The following is a 21,962-nucleotide window of genomic DNA, read 5'->3' on the forward strand; positions in this document are numbered from 1 at the left end:
TTGGCATAATTTGAATTGGGAGTGGATTGTTAATTGCAGCATTCATGGCAAGATGATAAACACATCAGGTGTGGAAGCTATTGCAAGTTGACGGGCCAGGCTGGAGATCTAGGCCAGGTCTTTTTAAAGGACCCTCTCATGTTTGATCCGCTTCTTAATTTGCATTGTGTGTATATTCCTGGACCAAAACAGTTTGGAGGCAGGCAGGGTGGCTTGTGTTTGTTGTTTTAGGAGGCATGTTTGTGAGGCGAAGCAGCAAATCTAGAATGGCTGCATGTTGATTACGTAACTTCCTGGAATTCGCTGTGACAGGGCGTGGAGATGGCCTTGAAAGGGGATTAGATGAATTCATGGAGGAGAGATCTGTTGATGTCTATTAGTCATGACAAATAGACCTGCAACAAAACTTTGCAGTGCGGAGTGCTCCTGGTCGGGATTCTAGCCATGCCCTTTTCTTGGGCATACTCCACTTCCACCCACCCACCCCAGTTTTCCACTTCTTTCCCCTCTCAACAGTCATTTGGCATGCTCACTCCTCAAGGGGCTATTTGGGGAGGTTCACCCCCCATTGATAGATTAAAGGGGGTGTTCTTTGCACTTCTGCACACCTTGGGCTGTCTCCCAAGCCTTCTGACCCATGCAAGCTGATAGCTCTGATGTCAGTGTGGCAGTGAATCCACTCTGGGTTTCGGTCAGAACTCTAAAGGAGCTATCCAAGGTGCTTGGTTCTGACTGAAACCCGTAGTGGATTCACTGCCCCACTGACATCAGAGCCACCCGCCTCCAGTGCTTCTGACACCTCCCTCTCGCACACAGATGGTGCCGTTTTGGAATCCACTGTATTACATCGCAGGGATTGGGAACCTGTTGCCTTCCAAGTGGACTCCAGGTACCATCAGCCCCAGTCAGCATGGCCAACGGTCTGGGATGATGGGAGTTGGAGTCCAACAATGTCTGGAGGGTCTCAGGTTCCCCAAACTTGGGTTATAGGATGGCCAAATAGAGCCTCCAGGTCCAGAGGCGGTTTGGCTCTAAATATCAGTTGGTGGAGGATGAACAGTGGGGTGGGGGTGGCAGGGCTGTTGTCTTCAGGCCCTGCTTATGGGGCTTCCCAGAGACCCTCGACTGCACGCTAATAGCTATGGGTTGTTGGACAAAATAGTCCCTTAGTCTCAGTCATCCTGGCTCCTCTGCTTTTCTTTAGAGAGCCTCCCCAGCAAAGAGTTTGGCTCTAGAATAATTCATTAGGGGAAGCAGAGGGGTGGCCAAGGCCATGATTTGGTGGAGAAGGGATATGTTTCCCCCCACATTTGGTGGAGCTGGCACCCCTGGCCCCTGCCTGCCAGGTTGGAGTTGGCAGAGGGGTGGGGTGAGGGCACAAGACCTGTTGGATTTAAAGCCACCTGCAGCCTTCTGGAAAAAAGTCAGGCTCGGGCATTCCTCTGCTCTGCTCCTCCTCCTGGTCCAGCATGCGAGGTTGCAAAGGGGGAGCGGGGAGGTGGCTTTGGGGTGGTGCTCGCTGCCTCTTGGAAGTGGAGCCCTGTGACCGCTCCGGATGCGGCTGCCTGTGGGTTAGGGGAGGCTGGCACTGAATGGAGCGCCTGGCTTCTGGGATCCTGGAGCGTGTCAGCGTCGTGCCTGGGAAGACAAGGAAACGTTGGCCGAGAGTGTCCCCGTATCTCTTCCTGCCAAGATAGGAAGAGTCCTGGTGTCCATCAGGGCCTGGGGTTCTGCTGTCGGTCAGAGACGGCCCGCAAAGCTGCGTCCGTGTGCACATGAGCTGGCCTTGCCCCAGGTGGATCGGCCAAGAAACGTCCCACTGCTGGTAGGATTTGGGGGTCAGGTCCCTGGACGCCAGTTCTTGCCCCTGAGCAACGCAGCGATGTCTGCTCTGAGAGAGTGCCCTGTGCCGAGGGATCGTCTCCTTTGCTTATCCAGCAGCTGCCTGGCCAGTTACATAATCCTGCTATCTCTCTGCAGCTCCAGTGGGATGCAGGCATGTCAAAATTTACCCTAACCAGCAATGCTTTGTTTAGAGAGTTCAGTGGAAAAGCTGCTTCCCTAAGGGGGCGCCTGCATCATCTGGGCCAGCCTTCCTCAACCGGCTGCCCTCCAGATATTATGGACTTACAACGTCCAGCATTCATGACCATTGGCCATCTTGGCAGGGGCTGATGGCAGTTTAGGGCCACTACATTTGGAGGGCACCAGCCCGGGGAAGACAGGTCTATGCACAGGAGCCACTCTGTTCTACCAGCTGTTTTGGGCAGGGCACGCTCGCCCTCCGATCCCCTGACCAAACAGGGCCAGGGAATGAGGTGGGTCTGAAGTTCATGCGCTCAGGTGGCGCTGCGGAACAGGCGTGCTTCCTGAGAGATTTTCCCTGCGGAGAGCAGCTTGGAATGGGGGCACCCGGGCCTCTGCCTTTCCGTGTCCTGTGGCAGGTGGGGGAGTGTCTTTCAGTGCACGAGGGCCACATTCCATTTTGGAGAAGCTCCCGGGGACCACATTCCAGGCTGGGCGGGACCAAAATGCCAGGATATTTTAGCCTGAAACTCTTACTGTCAGTCAATAAGCCTTAGGAGAGGGATTTTTACCATTTGGGAGGGGGGGGGACATGCAAAAGCTAGGAAACCACCCAGTGATATTTAGGGGGGGGCATCTGGGGAACCCCAGGAAGCTGGATTTGGCCCCCAGGACTGAGGTTCCTCACCCCTGTCCTATGATCTCGTTTTTGTGATGGAGCAACTGGAAAAGGGCCAGTGGAGGAGGGTGGGAAGCCGAGCCCACGTCAGGGCATGAATGACAGCCTTCGTCGCCTGGTGTTGGGATGAGCCCAGAGCCTTTTATATATTTATTTATTCATTCATATACAGCCTGTATGTAGCGCTCCACATCTGAACAGAACCACCTGCTCTGTGTGCCAACAGCCTTGTGTGGTAAGGGTGCAGCTCGGAGAAAGAAGGGCTGGGTTTGGCCTCCTGGTGAGCTCTGCCCTGCTCCACCAGAACCCATTTCTTGCCACCCCATTGGGCACTCTCACCCATCCCAGGGCCCCCACTTGTTTTCTTGGCTTCTGTGTCTGGCACAGCCCTCCTGGAGGGGACCGTAACGTCAAGAACTGCACTTGACTGATTGCACCAAACCTGTTGAGGGGTAGCGTGGTATAGGGGTTAGAGCAGCCTTCCCCAACCTGGTGCCCTCCAGGTTTGTTGGACTGCAATTCCCACCATTTCCAGCCAGCATGATGGCTGGGCATGATGGGAATTGCTGTGCAACACATCTGGAGGGCATCAGGTTGGGGAAGGTTGAACTGGGATGACCTGGGAGGCCTGAGTTCAAACCCCCACTCAGTCTTTCAGCCTAATCTACTTAGCAGGGTTGTTGTGAAGGTAAAATGGGGGATCCATCTATGCCACTCTTAAAGAAAGGGAGGGATAAAAATGTAATTAATTATATTGTTGGTCACCAGGAACACACCATTGTGCCCTTTTTCTTCTGTTCTTTTTCTTTTCTTTTCAGTGCCGACTCCTTTAAAGTACTCCTCAGGATTAACTCTTGAATCTGACTCTTAAACTTTCCCCACAAAAGCAAATCTTTCTCCTCTTTCCCAGCACTAGTGCAGGGCTGCAACCAGCCAAGTGTCATCTCTCCTGGACCTCTGCTCCTTTCCCAGGGCTACGTCACACACGCACACGCTGACACCCTTTTTCTTTCGGCCTACTGGCTGGCAGACATTTTGACCTCCTTCCACTTGGAGAGCTCGTTTCCTTCGAGACAAATTGTGAGGCTAAGCGCAGCTTAATAAGCGATGGGGCTGGTGTGGGTGACGCTGTCTTACTTGATATTTATATTTTATCTAACAATCTGAAAACAATGGCTGCCTGTCTGAAGCACACCTAAATTGGAATTGTCGGCATTTTTCTCTGGGAGAATATGAAGCCGTTCAGATATTGATTGACCGTTAGATGGCTCTCTGGAGACCATCGAGCCAGGGCCTGATTCAAAGGCCAGAGCGCTTTCTGATCCAGTGTAGGGAATTTGTTCTGCAGCTTCCCCTGTCTCCTTTCTCCTTTTTCAGACCTCTTCGCTTGGAAACCAAAAAAACACATTCCATTAGTTCCTATCTGGTTGAACTTCCTGGAACCCCCTTACTATATATATAATATAATATTAATTTCTTCTCAGTGTTTCCTTCCTCTATCCAGCTGTATTTCCTGACAAGGCCCTTATCACTGGGGAAAGTGTTCCTGAAAGAGACTAGGATTTGGGAACAAACCTGTGGTTGGGAGCTGACTAAATGCGGTTCTAGTTTTATCTTGATGGGGAGGGGAAGCACACGTTCACAGTGGCTCCTTGAAGCAGCCTTCCCCAACATGGTGGCCTCGTGTGGGATTACAACTCCCATCATTGCCAGCCAGCAATGATGGGAGATGTAGTCCAACACATCCGGAGGCTACTAGGTTGGGGAAAGCCAGTTTAAGGAATCACAGCTCTGGCACATTAGCAGACTTGCTGTCTGATCCTTGCTGCCTGATCACTCCCCTTCTGGATGCTGCTGCTGCTGCTGCTGCTCTCATCTTAAGGCAATTTCCTGATTACGAACACATTTTTCTCCCTCTCTCTCCAAAGTTTCCTCTCCTGATTCACATTTCCTGATGGCTATCGCATGAGTGGCGGGGGGCGGGCGCAGGCTGCTCATTTGGCACTGAAAGCAGCGCTGGCGGTTTTAGCCATTGCTCATTCTACCATATACCATGAGGACTAGAAAGTCCCTTCTGGTTTGGTTTGATGTTTTTCCCGTGGGCTTCCTAGAGCTGAGTAGGATGAAATGGCCATGAGATCCAGCTCAGTGGTACAGAGCATGAGGGCGGGGGGCAGAAGGTAAATCAGAATCCACCAGTGGGTCTCTGGATAATTTGCAGTAGATCTGCAAGCGTTCCTATCTCCTAGTTATTTAACAACAGCAACAACAAAAAAGTCAGGGTGTGGAATATTGAAACCAAAATTCTTGGTCTGACCCACGCACTCAGAGGTACCCTGTTCCTTAATTCTGCTAGGTGCATGTCTGCCCCTGAGCCACTATTTGCATCTGGGCTGATGGACAAATAATCTAAGCTGGTTGTAATGGAGTTTCCTATGTCCACCCACCAGCCCTCCACAAATCAGCTTCCACAATCCTGACCATAATGGGACTCAAGTAAAGGGGAGGGGGGGTTGCTGCAAGGAGGTGCTTACAGAATAAAGAGCTTGAGGTGAAAAAATAAAGGGAGTGGGTGGGCAGAGAGCGATGCTGCTAGTGTGGGTAAAAGCCCCATCTGCCATGTGTTCAGTTTTAAGATGATGTTCCTGGAAGCTCTTCACAGATTATTTGGGTAATTTTGTGCTCAGGGCAAAAGATCTTCAGATTTTTGAGAACTTTTATTGTTGTTGTTGATGTTGGAAAGTGGTGCATCAGTATCCTAAATAAATAAGTCCACTGTGAGATGCTGTTGCAACGTCACCCTGTGTTAGGGTAATGTAAGTTGAACAGTTAATGTGCATAACAACAAGCCATTGGGGCCTGTTCCCCCAGACACACTAGCCCATTGTAGGTGACAAGCTATGCACTCTGGGTTATTCCGCGAATGTCCCCAGCAGCTGTCAGTCGCTTCATCAGAATAGTGCTATAGCACCATGAAGATTTTTTTAAAGCGCTTCACGTTACCGACTTCACAAGGGGATGCTTCCCCCCTCCTTTCACTCCAATCAGGAAGGAAAAGTGGGATGGCACACATTTTTCTATGAAAAAGAGGGGATGTCATCTTGGGGAGGTGTGGACTACAAGGAGAAAAAAACTCCAGAGTCAGGTTCACCCTTTAAATCTTAGGCATTCCCTTGCAAAGTTGGGAATATGGAGTGCTTTTACCTTTGGGGAAAAAAAAAAATCTTTATGGTGCAATAGTGCTATTCTGATGGAGCGACTGACAGCTGCTGGGGACATCATGTTCCTGTTCCGTTCCCCCCACATTGTACTGTGCATACCTGATGTTTTCTCTACTTTCCCCATTCGGTCAATGTGTTGATCAGTTTCATCCCTGTTCTTGTCCCTACTTTTCCCTTTTAAAAAAATTTGCATGGTCTTATGCTATTCTGCTGTGGAGCTATTGCAAAAGACCAGTTTACATTTTACAAAAATGTAAAGGGGAAAAAAGGCAGTGACCGAAAAGGGGTCGTGATTGGGAGGGACGGGCAGACAGGACAGGTTCTGCTGCACAGGAACCTGCTTTCCTCCTTTTTTTTAAGCATTTCTTCATGGTGCTATAGCACTATTCCACTATAGAAAAAGTCCAACAAAAGAAAAAATAAATTTAAAAAGTCCCATTTGTGCAAATGGCCAGAACCAGTGACAGACAGAGCCTCCACAGTGCCATTTGGGAACCGTTAGCGAGGCTGCTGCTGCTGAGGGAGGCCTGAGGTGGCTTGGCTGTGATCGTGAAGAGTGGCAGAGGTTTTTGCCACTCTTGTTGAGCAACTTGCTCGCTGATTCCTTCAACCCACAATGGATTGGGTGACCCAGTTTCAGACGACATGCCAACCCATTGTGGGTAAAACAGCCCCTAGAACAAGCCATTGGTTGTTGCCATGGCTTGTTTCAAAACAATTAACCCACCCCACGGGAAGCTGTCCTGGTCCAGACAGCACGCTACCTGATCATGGGTTGTTCCCGACAACAACCTGCATGGGTTGGCATGTCGTGCAAACCCAGTCATTGTGTACATTCATAATGCCTCATGGAGAATGTGCACATAATCTATCCATAAATAGGGAATGGTGCACACTTCCCAGTCAATATACATACCCTCCAACAGGCCTTCGTGGATATCTCCATGGGATTTGTGTTTTGGTCGCCAGCCATGTCAGGTCAAAGGGAGAAGTGCCTCTTTATACCTAATAAAAGTGTTGCTTTACTATACCTCCATGAAATTTCCCTAATAGACCAATCTGGCTACTTGTGGATTTTATCTGTTTATGGAGTGTAGCAGGGTTGTGACCTAGCACTTCAGCAGAGGCCTGATAATAACAATGAATAACCCTGATTAATCCCTGATATTGCCCTGGGGGGGGGGGGGTGTCTTCCAGGCAGTCACATAACTAGGATGTGGGACGACAGGGGCACTTTCCATGGGCACATCCTGCGCAAGGCTGCACAGTGGACATCAAAGATCATGCCATAGGTTGACAACCCTAAAAATAATGTTAAAGAAGGCAGGGTTTCCTCTTCTGTTAAATAGGTTTTTGAGATGGCAGGTGAAAGTGTGTTTGTTCGTTTACTTAGTACCCTGCCTTTCTACCAAGAAAATGGCTCAAGGTGGTTAGTGAGCCTTAGTGAGGGCAGCAGACTTGGCAGAAAGTTATCAATGGTTAATAGTCATGACAGCTATATGGAAGACTTGGAGACAAGCAGTAGGGGGAAGGGGGACGTCAGTTGCCTTCATGCCCTGCCTGTGGGCCGTTTGGTGGCTTCTGGCTGAGTCGTGTCGGGCACTGGAGGTTTGACTAGAGAGGCTTTCGGTGTTCTTGCATAGCAGCTTGTTGTTCACCCCTTTGCTTGCAGCCCTAACACAGCGCAGCACATTCAGCCATCGTGCCCTGCAGGCGCGTGAGGAGGCAACATGTGTGGTGCTCTACTTGGGACAATTTCGGCCTATCTGGCAGCATGGAATTGCAATAGTGGTCCCCTTCAAAGCTCACAACCATTTAAACCCACCCTGGTGCCTGTTTTGGATGGTGAGGGAGGGAGGGGGTGGAATTGGGAGCTAACTAGGCCATGTAGCAAGTGCTTCTAGAGTTCCTGATAAAGGGAAGGTGAGCCCAATGCGGACATTTCATTGCCTCTGAGGTGGCCGCTCTGTTAACCAAGAGAGGACAGATGTATTGCTTGCACAGAATCAAATGTGGAGCCATCTTAGAACTTGCAGTTTCTTTATCTCCTTCTCTCCCCCCCCCACCCCAATCCTTTCGTTGGTGAAGAACCTCGCCTGGAGCCATTCATTCCTTGGGGGTTTTGTTAGAGCCCAACGCAAAACTGAGGGGGGGGGGGAGTGTGGTTTTGATTTATCATCTCGCCTTCCTGTTCGGTCACTTCGATAGGCTAAAAGAGCAGAGTTGGCTTTAATGTGTCGCCATTAGAGACCAAACATTAGCTGGGATAACCCATCATGCCTCACAGTGAAAAATGTCCCCTGATTGGCTAATTAATCAGTCAAAGGGGAATGACACGACTCTTCGGCTTGAGGGACTCTGCCGCGGAGGTAAACAGCCGTGTTGATAAATGGTTTCCCTGCAAATTCATATATCAAAAAAAAAACTTAAGTCATTTTTTAACTATACTTTGGCTGAAAGCTGGATTACTTGGTTTTTTCCCCTCACTATTTCCCCTTCTCTCTAGCTTTCGCACTCGCCTCTTCTTTTTTTCCTCTTTTTTTCAATTTTGCTGCCTCTGCTTTTTGCAGCACAGTTGGTATGTGAAAAATTACAAAGTTGTGGCGGGAGCCTCAGCGGTAAAGGCAGTCAAAGCTGGCTGTCATTCTGGTTAACGGGAGATGTTTCCCTAAGGGTGCCTTCCCCCAACTTGTGTTGGACTACAACTCCCATCATCCCAGTGGCCACATTGGCTGGAAGTGATGGGTATTACAGTCCAACACATCAAGAGGCTGCCAGGTTGGGGGAGACACCTTAGCACCCCTAAGGTGTCTCCAGGGCTGAACCTGACCCCCAGCTCCTCTTTTCAGTGCTGGGGCTCCCTTCAGACACTCATGAAGCACCTCTGAGCATGTGCCAAATGCATTCTTTTGTTGTTGTTCAGTCGTGTCCGACTCTTCGTGACCCCATGGACCACAGCACGCCAGGCCTTCCTGTCCTCCGCTGTCTCCCGGAGCGTGCTCAAGTCCATATTCATTGCATCAGTGATGCTATCTAGCCATCTCATCCTCTGCCGCCCCCTTCTCCTTTTGCCTTCAATCTTTCCTAGCATCAGGGTCTTTTCCAGGGAGTTTTCTCTTCGCATTAGGTGGCCAAAATATTTGAGCTTCAGCTTCAGTATCTGTCCTTCCAATGAGCACTCAGGGTTGATTTCCTTTAGGATGGACTGAGTTGACCTCCTTGCAGTCCAGGGGACTCGTAAGTCATAGAATCATAGAATCATAGAATAGTAGGGTTGGAAGGGGCCTACAAGGCCATCGAGTCCAACCCCCTGCTCAATGCAGGAATCCAAGTCAGAGCATCCCTGACAAATGGCTGTCCAGCCTCGTCTTAAAGGCCTCCAGTGTGGGAGAGCCCACCACCTCCCCAGGTAATTGGTTCCATTGCCGTATTGCTCTGACACTCAGGAAGTTTTTCCTGATGTTCAGCCGGAATCTGGCTTCCTGTAACTTGAGCCCATTATTCCGTGTCCTGCACTCTGGGATGATCAAGAAGAGATCCTGGCCTTCTTCTCTGTGACAACCTTTCAAGTACTTGAAGAGTGCTATCATATCTCCCCTCAGTCTTCTCTTCTCAAGGCTAAACATGCCCAGTTCTTTCAGTCTCTCTTCATAGGGCTTTGTTTCCAGTCCCCTGATCATCTTTGTTGCCCTCCTTTGAACCCTCTCCAGCTTGTCTGCATCCTTCTTAAAGTGTGGTGCCCAGAACTGGACACAGTACTCCAGATGAGGCCTAACCAGTGCTGAGTAGAGGGGAACTAGTACTTCCCGGGATTTGGAAGCGATGCTTCTATTAATGCAGCCCAAAATAGCATTTGCCTTTTTTGCAGCCACATCACATTGTTGGCTCATATTCAGCTTGTGATCGACGACAATTCCAAGATCCTTCTCGCTCGTAGTGTGGTTGAGCCACGTATCCCCCATCTTGTAACTGTGCATTTGGTTTCTTTTTCCTAGGTGCAGAACTTGGCATTTGTCCCTATTAAATGCCATTCTGTTGTTTTCTGCCCAGCACTCCAGTCTATCCAGATCACTTTGAATTTTGTTTCGGTCTTCCAAAGTATTAGCTATCCCTCCCAATTTTGTGTCATCTGCAAATTTGATCAGCATTCCCTGCACCTCCTCCTCCAAGTCATTAATAAAAATGTTGAAGAGCACTGGGCCCAGGACTGAGCCCTGCGGTACCCCGCTCGTTACCTCTCCCCAGCTTGAGAAGGTCCCATTGAGAAGCACTCTTTGAGTCCGATTCTGTAGCCAACTGTGGATCCACATGATCGTTGTTTCATCTAGCCCACTTCGAGCAAGTTTGCTCATCAGGATATCATGGGGCACTTTGTCGAAAGCTTTGCTGAAGTCGAGGTATATGATGTCTACAGCATTCCCACGGTCTACAAGGGAGGTGACTTGATCAAAAAATGAGATCAGATTTGTCTGGCAGGACTTGTTTTTGACAAATCCATGTTGGCTTCGAGTAATCACGGCATTGTTGTCAAGGTGCTTCCAGATGGATTGCTTTATGATCTGCTCCAGAATTTTCCCAGGGATTGATGTCAGACTGACTGGTCTGTAGTTCCCAGGTTCCTCCTTTTTACCCTTTTTGAAGATAGGGACAACGTTAGCCCTCCTCCAGTCATCTGGCACTTCCCCGGTCCTCCATGATTTCTCAAAGAGAATAGACAGCGGTTCTGAGAGTTCTTCTGCCAGTTCCTTTATTACTCTAGGATGCAGTTCATCTGGCCCTGGAGATTTGAACTCATTCAAAGTAATGAGGTGTTCCTTGACCATATGCCTGTCGATCTCAAGCTGCAATCCTGCCCCTTCAGCCTGTACTTCGCCTTTGCCAGGGGGGTCATAGACCCTCTTTTGGGAGAAGACTGAGCCAAAGTAGGAATTGAGCACCTCTGCCTTTTCTTTGTCATCTGTTATCATTTTGCCATCCTTATTTAATAGCTGAACCACCATTTCTTTCCTCTGCCTTTTACTATGCACGTAGCTGAAGAAAGCCTTTTTGTTGTTTTTAGCATCCCTCGCTAACCTCACCTCGTTCTCCGCTTTAGCCTTCCTGACGCCATCCCTGCAATTCTGTGCTACCTGCCTGTACTCTTCCTTTGTTACTTGGCCTTCTTTCCACTTCTTATATGTGTCCTTTTTTGTTTTCAGGTCATCCCTAAGCTTTTTGTGAAGCCACATTGGCTTCTTCTGTTGTCTTCCACCTTTTCTTCTTGTTGGAATTGTTTGTGATTGTGCCTTGAGAATTTCCTTTTTTAAAAGTTCCCACCCATCTTGGACTCCTTTTCTCGCTAGCATTGTTTGCCATGGGACCTTACTGATCATTGTTCTGAGTTTATTAAAATCAGCTTTCCTAAAATCCAGGGTACGCGTTTGAGTACACTCGGCTTTTGCTTCCCTTAGAACCAAGAACTCAAGTACAACATGGTCGCTTTCCCCCAGAGTTCCTGTAACTGCTACTTTATCCACTAAGTCATCTCTGTTGGTTAGGATCAAGTCAAGGATAGCCGATCCTCTAGTTCCTTCCTCTACTTTCTGTAGGAGGAAGTTATCCGCCACACAAGTCAGGAATTTCCTGGAGGGGCCATGTTTTGCAGAATTTGTCTCCCAACAAATATCGGGGAAATTGAAGTCCCCCATTACTACTACATCATGCTTCCTTAAAACATTGGCTATTTGCTTTTCAAAAGTTTCATCCTTGGCTTCTCCTTGATTGGGTGGCCGGTAGTAGACTCCGACCACCAGGTTCCTTTTATTCTTTGCTCCATTTATTTCAACCCAGATGCTCTCGATGGGGCTACCAAGCTCCTCCTCCTGTATTTCTGTGCAGAGATATGTATTTTTCACATACAGTGCAACCCCGCCTCCCTTTCTGTTCCTCCTGTTCTTTTTGAACAAGTTATATCCTTCAATTGCTGTATTCCAGTCATGAGAGTCATCCCACCAAGTCTCAGTTATACCTATCAAGTCATAATTTCCCTCCTGTATTAAGAGTTCAAGTTCATTCTGTTTGTTTCCCATACTCTGGGCATTAGTATATAGACATCGAAGACCATGTGCTTCATAGTCTGGCTTTCTTCCTACCTGTGTCTGAAGACTATTATTGGGCGCTATCAGCGCTGTTCTCTCCATTGCAGTGCATGCGCCTACGTCCATTGTTACCCCCAACATTACATCTCCCTTCCCCGTAGGATTCAGTTTAAAGCCCTCCTGATGAAGTTCTTCATGCTGTGTCCAAACACATTCTTCCCAGCCTTTGTGAGGTGCAACCCATCCCTAGCCAACAGCCCATCTTCCAGGAAGTATAGCCCGTGGTCCCAGAATCCAAATCTCTCTCGTCGGCACCACCTTCGTAGCCAGTCATTCACCCGGAGTATTTTTCGTTCCCTTTCTATCCCTCTTCTAACTACTGGAAGGATGGATGAGAAAACTATCTGGGCCCCAAAGTTCTTGAGTTTCCTTCCCAAAGCTTCAAAGTCTGACGTGATCTCTTCGTAGCTCCGCTTGGCGGTATCATTTGTTCCCACATGGATGAGAAGAAAGGGATACCTGTCAGTGGGCTTTATGAGTGCAGGCAACCTTTCAGTCACGTCTCTAATCTGTCCTCCCGGGAGACAACATACCTGGCGAGTCCACGGGTCTTCGCGACATACTTGGGTCTCGATCCCACGCAGCAAGGAGTCTCCCACTACTACCACTCTTCTCTTCTTCTTCTTGTAGGCCTGGGTTTCATCGCCTCTGTTTGACTGACCTTTAGCCTCTTGCTCACTCTCATGCAGGTTCCCCTGTGATTCTTCCTCTGCAGGCTGTCCTCCAGTCTCATCTGCAAGTACCTGGAATCGGTTCCACAGCTCCACCGCTTCCACTGGTGCAGAGTGGCGTCTAGTTCTTCTTCTCCTAACTGTCACCGTTTTCCAAGGAGTATCCTCTACTCCATTTTTCTTCTCCTCAGCATTTCCCACTTCTGCCTCATCTTGCTGTTGCTCTTCAAGCTTCTGGTCTGCCCTTTGCTGCTGTAGTTCCCCCATTCTGTCCAAGAACTCTTCGTGTTCTCTTATTCCCCGGAGGGTTGACAGTCGCCGCTCCAGTCCACTTACTTTTTCCTCCAGCAGCGTGATCAACTTGCACTTGTTGCAGGTGTAGGCCATGTTGTTCTCAGGCAAGAAAACAAACATTGCACACACCTTGCAGGTCACCACCACTGGAGAGTCTTGTCCTTCCATAGCCCCTTTTCCCTTTTTGTGTCTAGCTTTGTGATTGTTCTAGACTAGCCTGTGCCTGCTCCTCTACTCAGTAGAGGTTAAAAGCAGAGTCCCACTGGTGTGGAAGTGTGTGTTACAAGACAAATAAATGGGAAAAAGTTAGTTAAAAAAAAAAAAAATGTTAGGGGCCTCCCCCTTGACCTCCCCTGCCGAACTCCCCTGGCCAACTCCTGTTTGCTCCCCCTGTTCACTCGCTCTGTTCGCTCGCTCTCTGGGAGCTTGCCTGCTTCTGTAGTCCCTGGACCAGCTGGAGCAGCTTGCTCTGCTCTGCTCTGCTCAGCTGGGAGGCGGGAAACAGACTCCCAGTGTCTTCTCCAGCACCGCAGTTCGAAAGCATCAATTCTTCGGCACTCAGCCTTCCTTATAGTCCAGCTCTCACAGCCATACGTTGCTACTGGGAAAACCATAGCTTTGATTATACGGACCTTTGTCGGCAAAGTGATGTCTCTGCTTCTGACTATTGTGTCTAGGTTTGCCATAGCTTTCCTCCCCAGGAGCAAGCGTCTTTTAATTTCATGGCTACAGTCACCATGGCTACAGTCTGTGGTGATCTGGGAGCCCAAGAAAATAAAATCTGTCACTGCTTCCATTTCTTCCCCTTCTATATGCCAGGAAGTGATGGGGCCAGATGCCATGATCTTCGTTTTTGTAATGTTGAGTTTCAAACCAGCTTTTACACTCTCCACTTTCACCCTCAACAAGAGGTTCTTTAGATCCTCTTCGCTTTCTGCCATTAGGGTGGTATCGTCTGCGTATCTGAGGTTGTTGATAATTCTTCCGGCAATCTTAATTCCAACCTGTGATTCATCCAACCCGGCGTTTCTCATGACGTACTCTGCATATAAGCAGGGTGACAGTAGGCAGCCTTGTTGTACTCCCTTCCCAGTTTTGAACCAATCGGTTGTTCCATGTCCGGTTCTAACTGTTGCTTCTTGACCCTCGTACAGGTTTCTCAGGAGACAGGTAAGGTGGTCTGGTACTCCCATCTCTTTAAGAATTTGACACAGGTTGTTGTGATCCACACGATCAAAGGCTTTAGCGTAGTCAATGAAGCAGAAATAGACGTTTTTCTGGAATTCTCTTGCTTTCTCCATGATCCAGCGAATGTTGGCGATTTGATCTCTAGTTCCTCTGCCTCTTCAAAACCCAGCTTGTACTTCTGGTAGGTCTCGGTTCACATACTGCTGAAGCCTAGCTTGTAGGATTTTGAGCATCACCTTGCTGGCATGTGAAATGAGCGCAATTGTACGGTAGTTTGAACACTCTTTGGCGTTGCTCTTCTTTGGAATTGGAATGTAAACTGACCTTTTCCAGTCTTGTGGCCACTGTTGAGTGTTCCAAATTTGTTGGCATATTGAGTGCAGCACTTTAACAGCATCATCCTTTAGGATTTTAAATAGCTCAGCTGGAATACAGTCATCTCCGCTAGCTTTGTTCTTAGTCATGCTTCCTAAGGCCCACTTGACCTCACTTTCGAGGATGTCGGGCTCAAGTTCAGTGACCGCACTATCGTGGCCATCAGGGACATTCAGATCTTTCCTGTATAGTTCTTCTGTGTATTATTTCCACCTCTTCTTAATCTCATCTGCTTCTGTTAGGTCCCTGCCTTCTTTGTCCTTTATCATGCTCGTCTTTGCACAAAACGTTCCCTTGAGATCTCCGATTTTCTTGAAGAGATCTCTAGTCTTTCCCATTCTCTTGTTTTCCTTGATTTCTTTGCATTGTTCATTTAAAAAGGCCTTCTTGTCTCTCCTTGCTATCCTCTGGAACTCTGCATTCAGTTGGATATATCTCCCCCTTTCTCCCTTGCTTTTCGCTTCCCTTCTTTCGTGAGCTACTTGTAAAGCCTCATCAGACAGCCACTTGGCTTTCTTGCATTTCTTTTTCTTTGGGATGGATTGAGTTGCTGCCTCCTGAACAGTGTTACGGACCTCCATCCATAGTTCCTCAGGCACTCTGTCTATCAGGTCTAATCCCTGAAATCTATTTGTCACCTCCACTGTATATTCATCAGGGATATGATTTAGGTCATACCTGAACAGTTTAGTGGTTTTCCCTACATTCTTCAATTTCAGCCGAAATTTTGCAAGAAGAAGCTCATGATTTGAGCCACAGTCAGCTCCAGGTCTTGTTTTTACTGACTTGTATAGAGCTTCTCCATCTTTGGCTGCAAAGGACATACTCAATCTGATTTCGCTATTGACCATCTGGTGATGTCCATGTGTACAGTCGCCTCTTGTGCGGTTGGAAAAGAGTGTTTGCTATGATCAGCGTGTTCTCTTGGCAAAACTCTATTAGCCTTTGTCCTGCTTCATTTTGTACACCAAGGCCATGCTTGCCTGTTATCCCAGTGATTTCTTGACTTCCTGCTTTAGCATTCCAATCCCCTATGATGAAAAGGACATCTTTTTTTGGTGTTAGTTCTAGAAGGTGTTGTAGGTCTTCATAGAACCGATCAACCTCAGCTTCTTCAGCCTCAGTGGTTGGAGCATAGACTTGAATTACTGTGATGTAGAATGGTTTGCCTTGGATTCGTACTGAGATCATTCTATCGTTTTTGAGATTGTACCCCAGTACTGCTTTTCCCACCCTTTTGTTGAGTATGAGTGCTACTCCATTTCTTCTAAGGGATTCTTGCCCACAGTAGTAGATATGATGGTCACCTGAATTAAATTCGCCCATGCCTGTCCATTTTAGTTCGCTGGTTCCCAAGATGTCAATGTTCAATCTTGCCATCTCATGTTTGACCACCTCCAGCTTACCTTGATTCGTTGATCTTACATTCCAGGTCCCTAAACGATATTGTTCTTTACAGCATCGGATTTTCTTTTCACCACCAGACACATCCACAGCTGAGTGTCCTTTCGGCTTTGGCCCAGCCGCTTCACTCTTTCTGGCACTACTTGGAAATACCCTCTGCTCTTCCCCAGTAGTATATTGGACACCTTCCGACCTGAGGGGCTCATCTTCCAGCATCATCTCTTTTAGCCTTGTGATACGTTCCATGGGGTTTTCTTGGCAAGAATACTGGAATGGGTTGCCATTTCCTGCTCCCGTGGACCACATTTTGTCAGAACTCTCCACCATGACCTGTCCATCTTGGGTGGCCCTGCACGGCATAGTTTATGGCTTCACTGAGTTATGCAAGCCCCTTCGCTACAACAAGGCGGTGGTCCATGAAGGCATGCATTCTCTTGCTACTGGGCAAACCAGAGACAGCCCCCTGGTGGCTAAATGAAGCTTCCATGTATCACTAAATAGCAGTCGCTAAGGGGATCAAGCAGCTAGGACATGGGGTGGGCAACTTGGTGGGTCCAGGGCCACTCCCACCACCACCACCACCACCACCACCACCGATCCTCCCCCTTGCGGGCTGCACCCCTCCTGCAGCCAAATTTGGCAGCAGCAAAAAAATTGACAGTTTGCTGTCCAATTGCTACAGAGTGTTAAAAAGGACACTGTGTTAAGGCTTGCTGGTGGCTTGCCACTGAAATTCGGCAGCAAGCCAGCAAAAAAGTTGGCCGCTGATGCAAATTTCACCTGTGCAGCAGGGGGGGTCACAGCAAAGGTTGTTGTGGGCTGCGTGTTGCTCAACCCTGTCTTGGAGCTATCGGCAAGGCCCAGGAAATAGCAAGGGCCACTCACGAATAACAAAGAAACCAGCAAGGGGAGTGTGTAGGTGTGTGTATGTGCGTGTACCTGGCTTTGACTACTGCTGCTTGTAGACTTGACCATTTTCTCCTGGGGCCTCTGTGCTTGCTTTTTGTGGCAGTAGCCACTAGTTCAGTTGGCTGTACAAACGATCAGATACATTTCATGTGGGATAGAGTTTACCAAATGCTATTTGCCATGCTAATGCAAAACAAAGCCTCCACGCTCAGAAACGGTATACCTCCAGCAGCCAGGTGCTGAGGTCAGAGGAAAACGGGGGGCTGCTGCCTTCAGCCCTTTCTTGTGACCTGGCTGTTCCCTGCTGGAAACAGGTGAGTGGGCTAGAAGGAGCCTCCATCTGATCCAGCCAAGCAATTCTTAAGGCGGAAAAAGAGCGAGCTAGTCTGATGCATTACCTGGCTCGGAGAAAAGACACCTTCACTGGAGCCTCAGTATTTGGCACTCATGACTGCTTTGTCATACAGGCTTTTGGCTTAAACCAGCTAGAAGAAAAGCCCAACTTATTTTTGTTCGTGTCCATTTCTTCTCCCTCTAGCACTGCCATGGTCAACCTTTAGATCATAAACTGTTTGGGGCAGGGTCTCTCTTGGCTCCAACACATCTGTGTCTGCTCTTCCCTCCAGCACAGCTGGGGGCAGGAGGGGCCTGGAGGTTACTCCTGCTCCAATTGTCAGCCAGCTTTGCTATCCATTTAGGATCCCCCCACTTTCCACTAAGTTTCAACCATTTGCTTACTCAAATGTTGACAGCGCAAAGCAAAGGAGTGGTTTCAAACATCAAAGCCTTCTCGATTATCTCTCCCTAGTGAACTATGACAATATAAATCCCAGGCTGACAAGCTAGGCAGGCTTTTTTTAAAAAAAAACAAAACAAAAACCAAGCCAAGTGCCATGCAACCAACCGCCCCCACCCCTCGGCACCAGACCTGGAAGAGAGGGGGCCAGAATTTCTGTTGAAGCAACAGAAACCCCATTTATCCAGGAAAGGCATCCTCCTGCATGCCAAGGTGCCTGTGGGGGGGGGGGGGAGAGAAGAATGCAACTCTGCCAAAAATGACTGACTGTGAAAGAGAGCTGGAGGGTGTGCTCCCCCCACCGCCAAAAAAAAGATTAATGTGAGTCCTGTGTTTCCAGCTATTTAGTCAAGAGACAGAGTACCATGCCATCCGTTTAAGAAATTCCGGGCAGCGATTCGGGCGGGGGGGTGGGGAAATGTAGGCTTGGCTGGCCCCATAAATTATGGGGCATTAACGCTGTACTGCCATCCGGATCTCCTGACGCATGGGAGGCGACGATCCGGCTGGCCCTCCCCGGGGGGTTGCGCAACCCCTTGCTTGTGCCGACGGCTTTCTGGAGAGGAGGCTGTGGGGCAGAGTGCCCCGGCGTGACATAGTGACAAAGCGGGGGGGCTATGAGCCGGGAAGCCTGCTGTTCAAATCTCGCCTCGGCCACAGAATCGTGCGGTGGTCTTGGGCGAAACGCTGTCTTGGGGCAGGCCGCCTCCCAGTGCGGGCGACAGTAACGCTGACCAAGCATGGTTGGCGTAACTCTGAGCACACCACTGTAGTGTACAGGCACTGCTAACTACAGGACTTGCCTACTCAGTATGAATCTGCCACGATGTCAAATTCCATGATTTCCAGAAGGGTCGCTATGCTAGTCTGTTGCAGCAAGAACAACCAGAATCTTGTGGCACCGTAAAGGCTAACCAATTTATCCTGGCCGCAAGCTTTTGTGGACGCTGTCCACTTCATCTGTTGCAGGATCTTCTACGAGGGACCTTCTCCAGGTGCCCCTGCCTTTGCGGGTTATGCGGCTGGCAACCAGACAGAGGGCCTTCTCCTCTAGTGGGGTGAAGGATGTGCTCATGAGGTTATCCCCCAAACCACCCCATGAGGGCCGAGAAAAAGGCCACGCGCCCAAGGGCTGCCCTGCAATCTTCAGAGATTTCAGTCCTGACCACCTTGGTCCAAACATGATCCACTTCACACCGGCCCCTCTCACCACCTTTACGCATGGAGCTGTTTGTTGATTGATTGGAGCCACCATTCCTTAAAAGCTACCCTATGGCCAAAGGGCCAAGGCCCCCGACAGGATCTTTGAAAACCCAGCTGTTCTTGCCCAGGCCCTGCAGTTCCATCAGGAGACATCAGTTCCATTTAAAACAATAAGATAAGAGCACAAGCCGTGGTAGGCACCCTGGGAGAAAATCCGTCGCAGTTTGCTCTAGTACCACATTCCTTTGACTTTTGCTGAAGTATAGAACGCCAGGCACTCTCTTTCTTTTCCTTTACCCTCCCAAAAAGGAGGAGGGGGAGAGAGAGAAAATAGCTTTGCCGCCTGCAAGGGTTGACCAGGGGAGTCTGAGCTGTAATGAATGCATGTCAGGGAGTCAACAGCCCTGATGATGCATTAAGTACAAACTGTCAAACCTAGAGCTGCTACTTCACTTTATGAGCCACAACCGATTTGCACAGGCGAACACCACTCCTTCCCTCCCTCTTTGACCTCGGCTTCCTGAGACAGAGAGATCCAGTCCAGAATTCCTTTCTTCCCCTCACACGCTGACGTATACAACCTGGTGCTGTTCGAACAGAATATGCTTCCATCCAGTGGTTATTTTCTAAAGTGGATTCTTCCCTCCCACCTTCCAAACATTCTGCCTTTAAAATGTTGCTGGGTGGGAGCCCCAGGTAATCCACCATGGGAGCTCTGCACAATACAGAGGATTTGGGGACATGTTCACGTGGGGCCCTGGCCAAGCCCACAGGGCCTCTCTGTTGCACCACAGGAACAGAGAGGGTGACCTACAAAATGGGGGTGGGCAGAAGGTACAGTCACGTGAAAAAGAAAGTGTACCCTCTTTGAGTTCTATGGTTTTACGTATCAGGACATAATAAAAATCATCTGGTCCTTAGCAGGTCTTAAAATTAGGTAAATACAACCTCAGATGAACAACAACACGTGGCATATTACACCGTGTCATTATTTATTTTACAGAAATAAAGCCAAAATGGAGAAGCCATGTGTGAAAACATTCAAGACAGTTGCCAATCTTCCCAGTTTGTACACCTTATGATTCAATAGCTTGTAGAACCACCTTTAGCAGCAATAACTTGAAGTAATCATTTTCTGTATGACTTTATCAGTCTCTCACATCATTGTGGAGGAATGTTGGCCCACTCTTCTTTACAACATTGCTTCAGTTCATTGAGGTTTGCGGGCATTTGTTTATGCACAGCTCTCTTAAGGTCCCACCACAGCATTTCAATCGGGTTGAGGTCTGGACTTCAACTGGGCCATTGCAACACCTTGATTGTTTTCTTTTTCAGCCATTCTGTTGTAGATTTGCTGGTGTGCTTGGGATCATTGTCCTGTTGCATGACCCAGTTTTGGCCAAGCTTTAGCTGTCGGACACATGGCCCCACATTGGACTCTAGAATACTTGCATAAGGAAGAGGTCATGGGCGACTCAATGACTGCAAGGTGCCCAGGTCCTGTGGCTGCAAAACAAGCCCAAATCATCACCCTTCCACCACCATGCTTGACGGTATGAGATGTTTGTGCTGATATGCTGTGGTTGGTTTTCGCCAAATGTGGTGCTGTGCATTATGGCCAAACATCTCCACTTTGGTCTCGTCTGTCCAAAGGACATTGTTCCAGAAGTCTTGTGAGTTGTTCAGATGCAACTTTGCAAACCTGCTGTGCTGCCATGTTCTTTTGAGAGAGCAGAGGCTTTCTCCTGGCAACCCTTCCAAACAAACCATACTTGTTCAGTCTTTTTCTAATTGTACTGTCATGAACTTTAACATTTAACATGCTAACTGAGTCCTGTAGAGTCTGAGATGTAACTCTTGGATGTTTTGCAGTTTCTCTGAGCATTGCGCCGTCTGCCCTTGGGGTGAATTTTCTGGGATGTCCACTCCTGGGAAGATTGGCAACTGTCTTGAATGGTTTCCACTTGTGAATAATCTTCCTACCTGTAGAATGATGGACTTTAAATTGTTTGGAAATGGCCTTCTAACCCTTCCCAGATTGATGGGCAGCAGCAATTGCTTCTCTAAGATCCTTGCTGATGTCTTTACTCTTTGGCATTGTGTTAACACACACCTGAATGCTCGAGACCAGCAAGTTCCTGAGACTTCAGCTTTTATAGAGGTGGCCACACTTGCTGATGATCAGTTAATCAAGGGCATTTGATTAGCAGCAAATCCTGGCTGCTACTTGGCCTCTTCATACCTATGGAAGCAGTAAGGGTGCACTTAGTTTTTCACACATGGCTTCTCCATTTTGGCTTTATTTCTGTAAAATAAATAATGACACAGTGTAATATGTCATGTGTTGTTGTTCATCTGAGGTTGTATTTACCTAATTTTAAGACCTGCTAAGGACCAGATGATTTTTATTATGTCCTGATACGTAAAACCATAGAACTCAAAGAGGGTGTACTTTCTTTTTCACATGACTGTAAATCTGGATCTACTCGGCACATCCTCCGGGTCACCCTTCCCCAACGTGGTGCTCTCTAGACATTTGGGACTTCAACTCCCACCAGGACCTGCCAGCGTGGCCAGTAGTCAGGAATGCTGGGAGTTGTTGTCCAAAACATCTGGAGTGCACCAGGTTGAGGAAGGCTGCTCTCGGTGATTTGCAGTACATTAGCAAGGCTTTCTGACTCCCGGTTGTTTAACAATGGATGGATCGATGGATAAACTGCCATGTCTGGCCTCATGCTAATCCAGGGGTGCACAGATGGAGAACCTCAGGCCTGGGGGTCCCAGTCCAGCCCTCTGAGGTTCCTCAGATGGCCACACCCCTTCCTCTGGCCCCTCCCCCTTCCTCCAACCACCAATCATTTGGAGGTTTCCCAGGTTGTGTGCAATTTTCCCCCATTCTGAAAGGTTGAACTGTCTCCTAAGGCTTAGTTACTGGTCGGAAGAGCTTTAAGCTAAAATAGGCTAGCGTTTTATGACCTGTTTCTCTGGCCCTTGGCCCTTTGCTTTTCCACCTTTGTCTTCGGCCCCGCCCACCACTGGAACACGGCCCCATGAGGTTCC

The 21,962-nt window shown here is 48.6% G+C and overlaps 1 protein-coding gene across 5 annotated transcripts in view; it reads left to right on the forward strand.

Moving 5' to 3' along the window:
* Positions 1–21,962, forward strand: part of PINX1 (PIN2 (TERF1) interacting telomerase inhibitor 1) — a 63,555-nt gene that overhangs the window by 15,649 nt on the left and 25,944 nt on the right. The window lies entirely within an intron of this gene.

The sequence above is a fragment of the Heloderma suspectum genome, chromosome 1 (assembly GCF_057233095.1).
Source record: "Heloderma suspectum isolate Gila_16-S chromosome 1, 16-S_ref, whole genome shotgun sequence".
Taxonomy (NCBI): Eukaryota; Metazoa; Chordata; class Lepidosauria; order Squamata; family Helodermatidae; genus Heloderma; species Heloderma suspectum.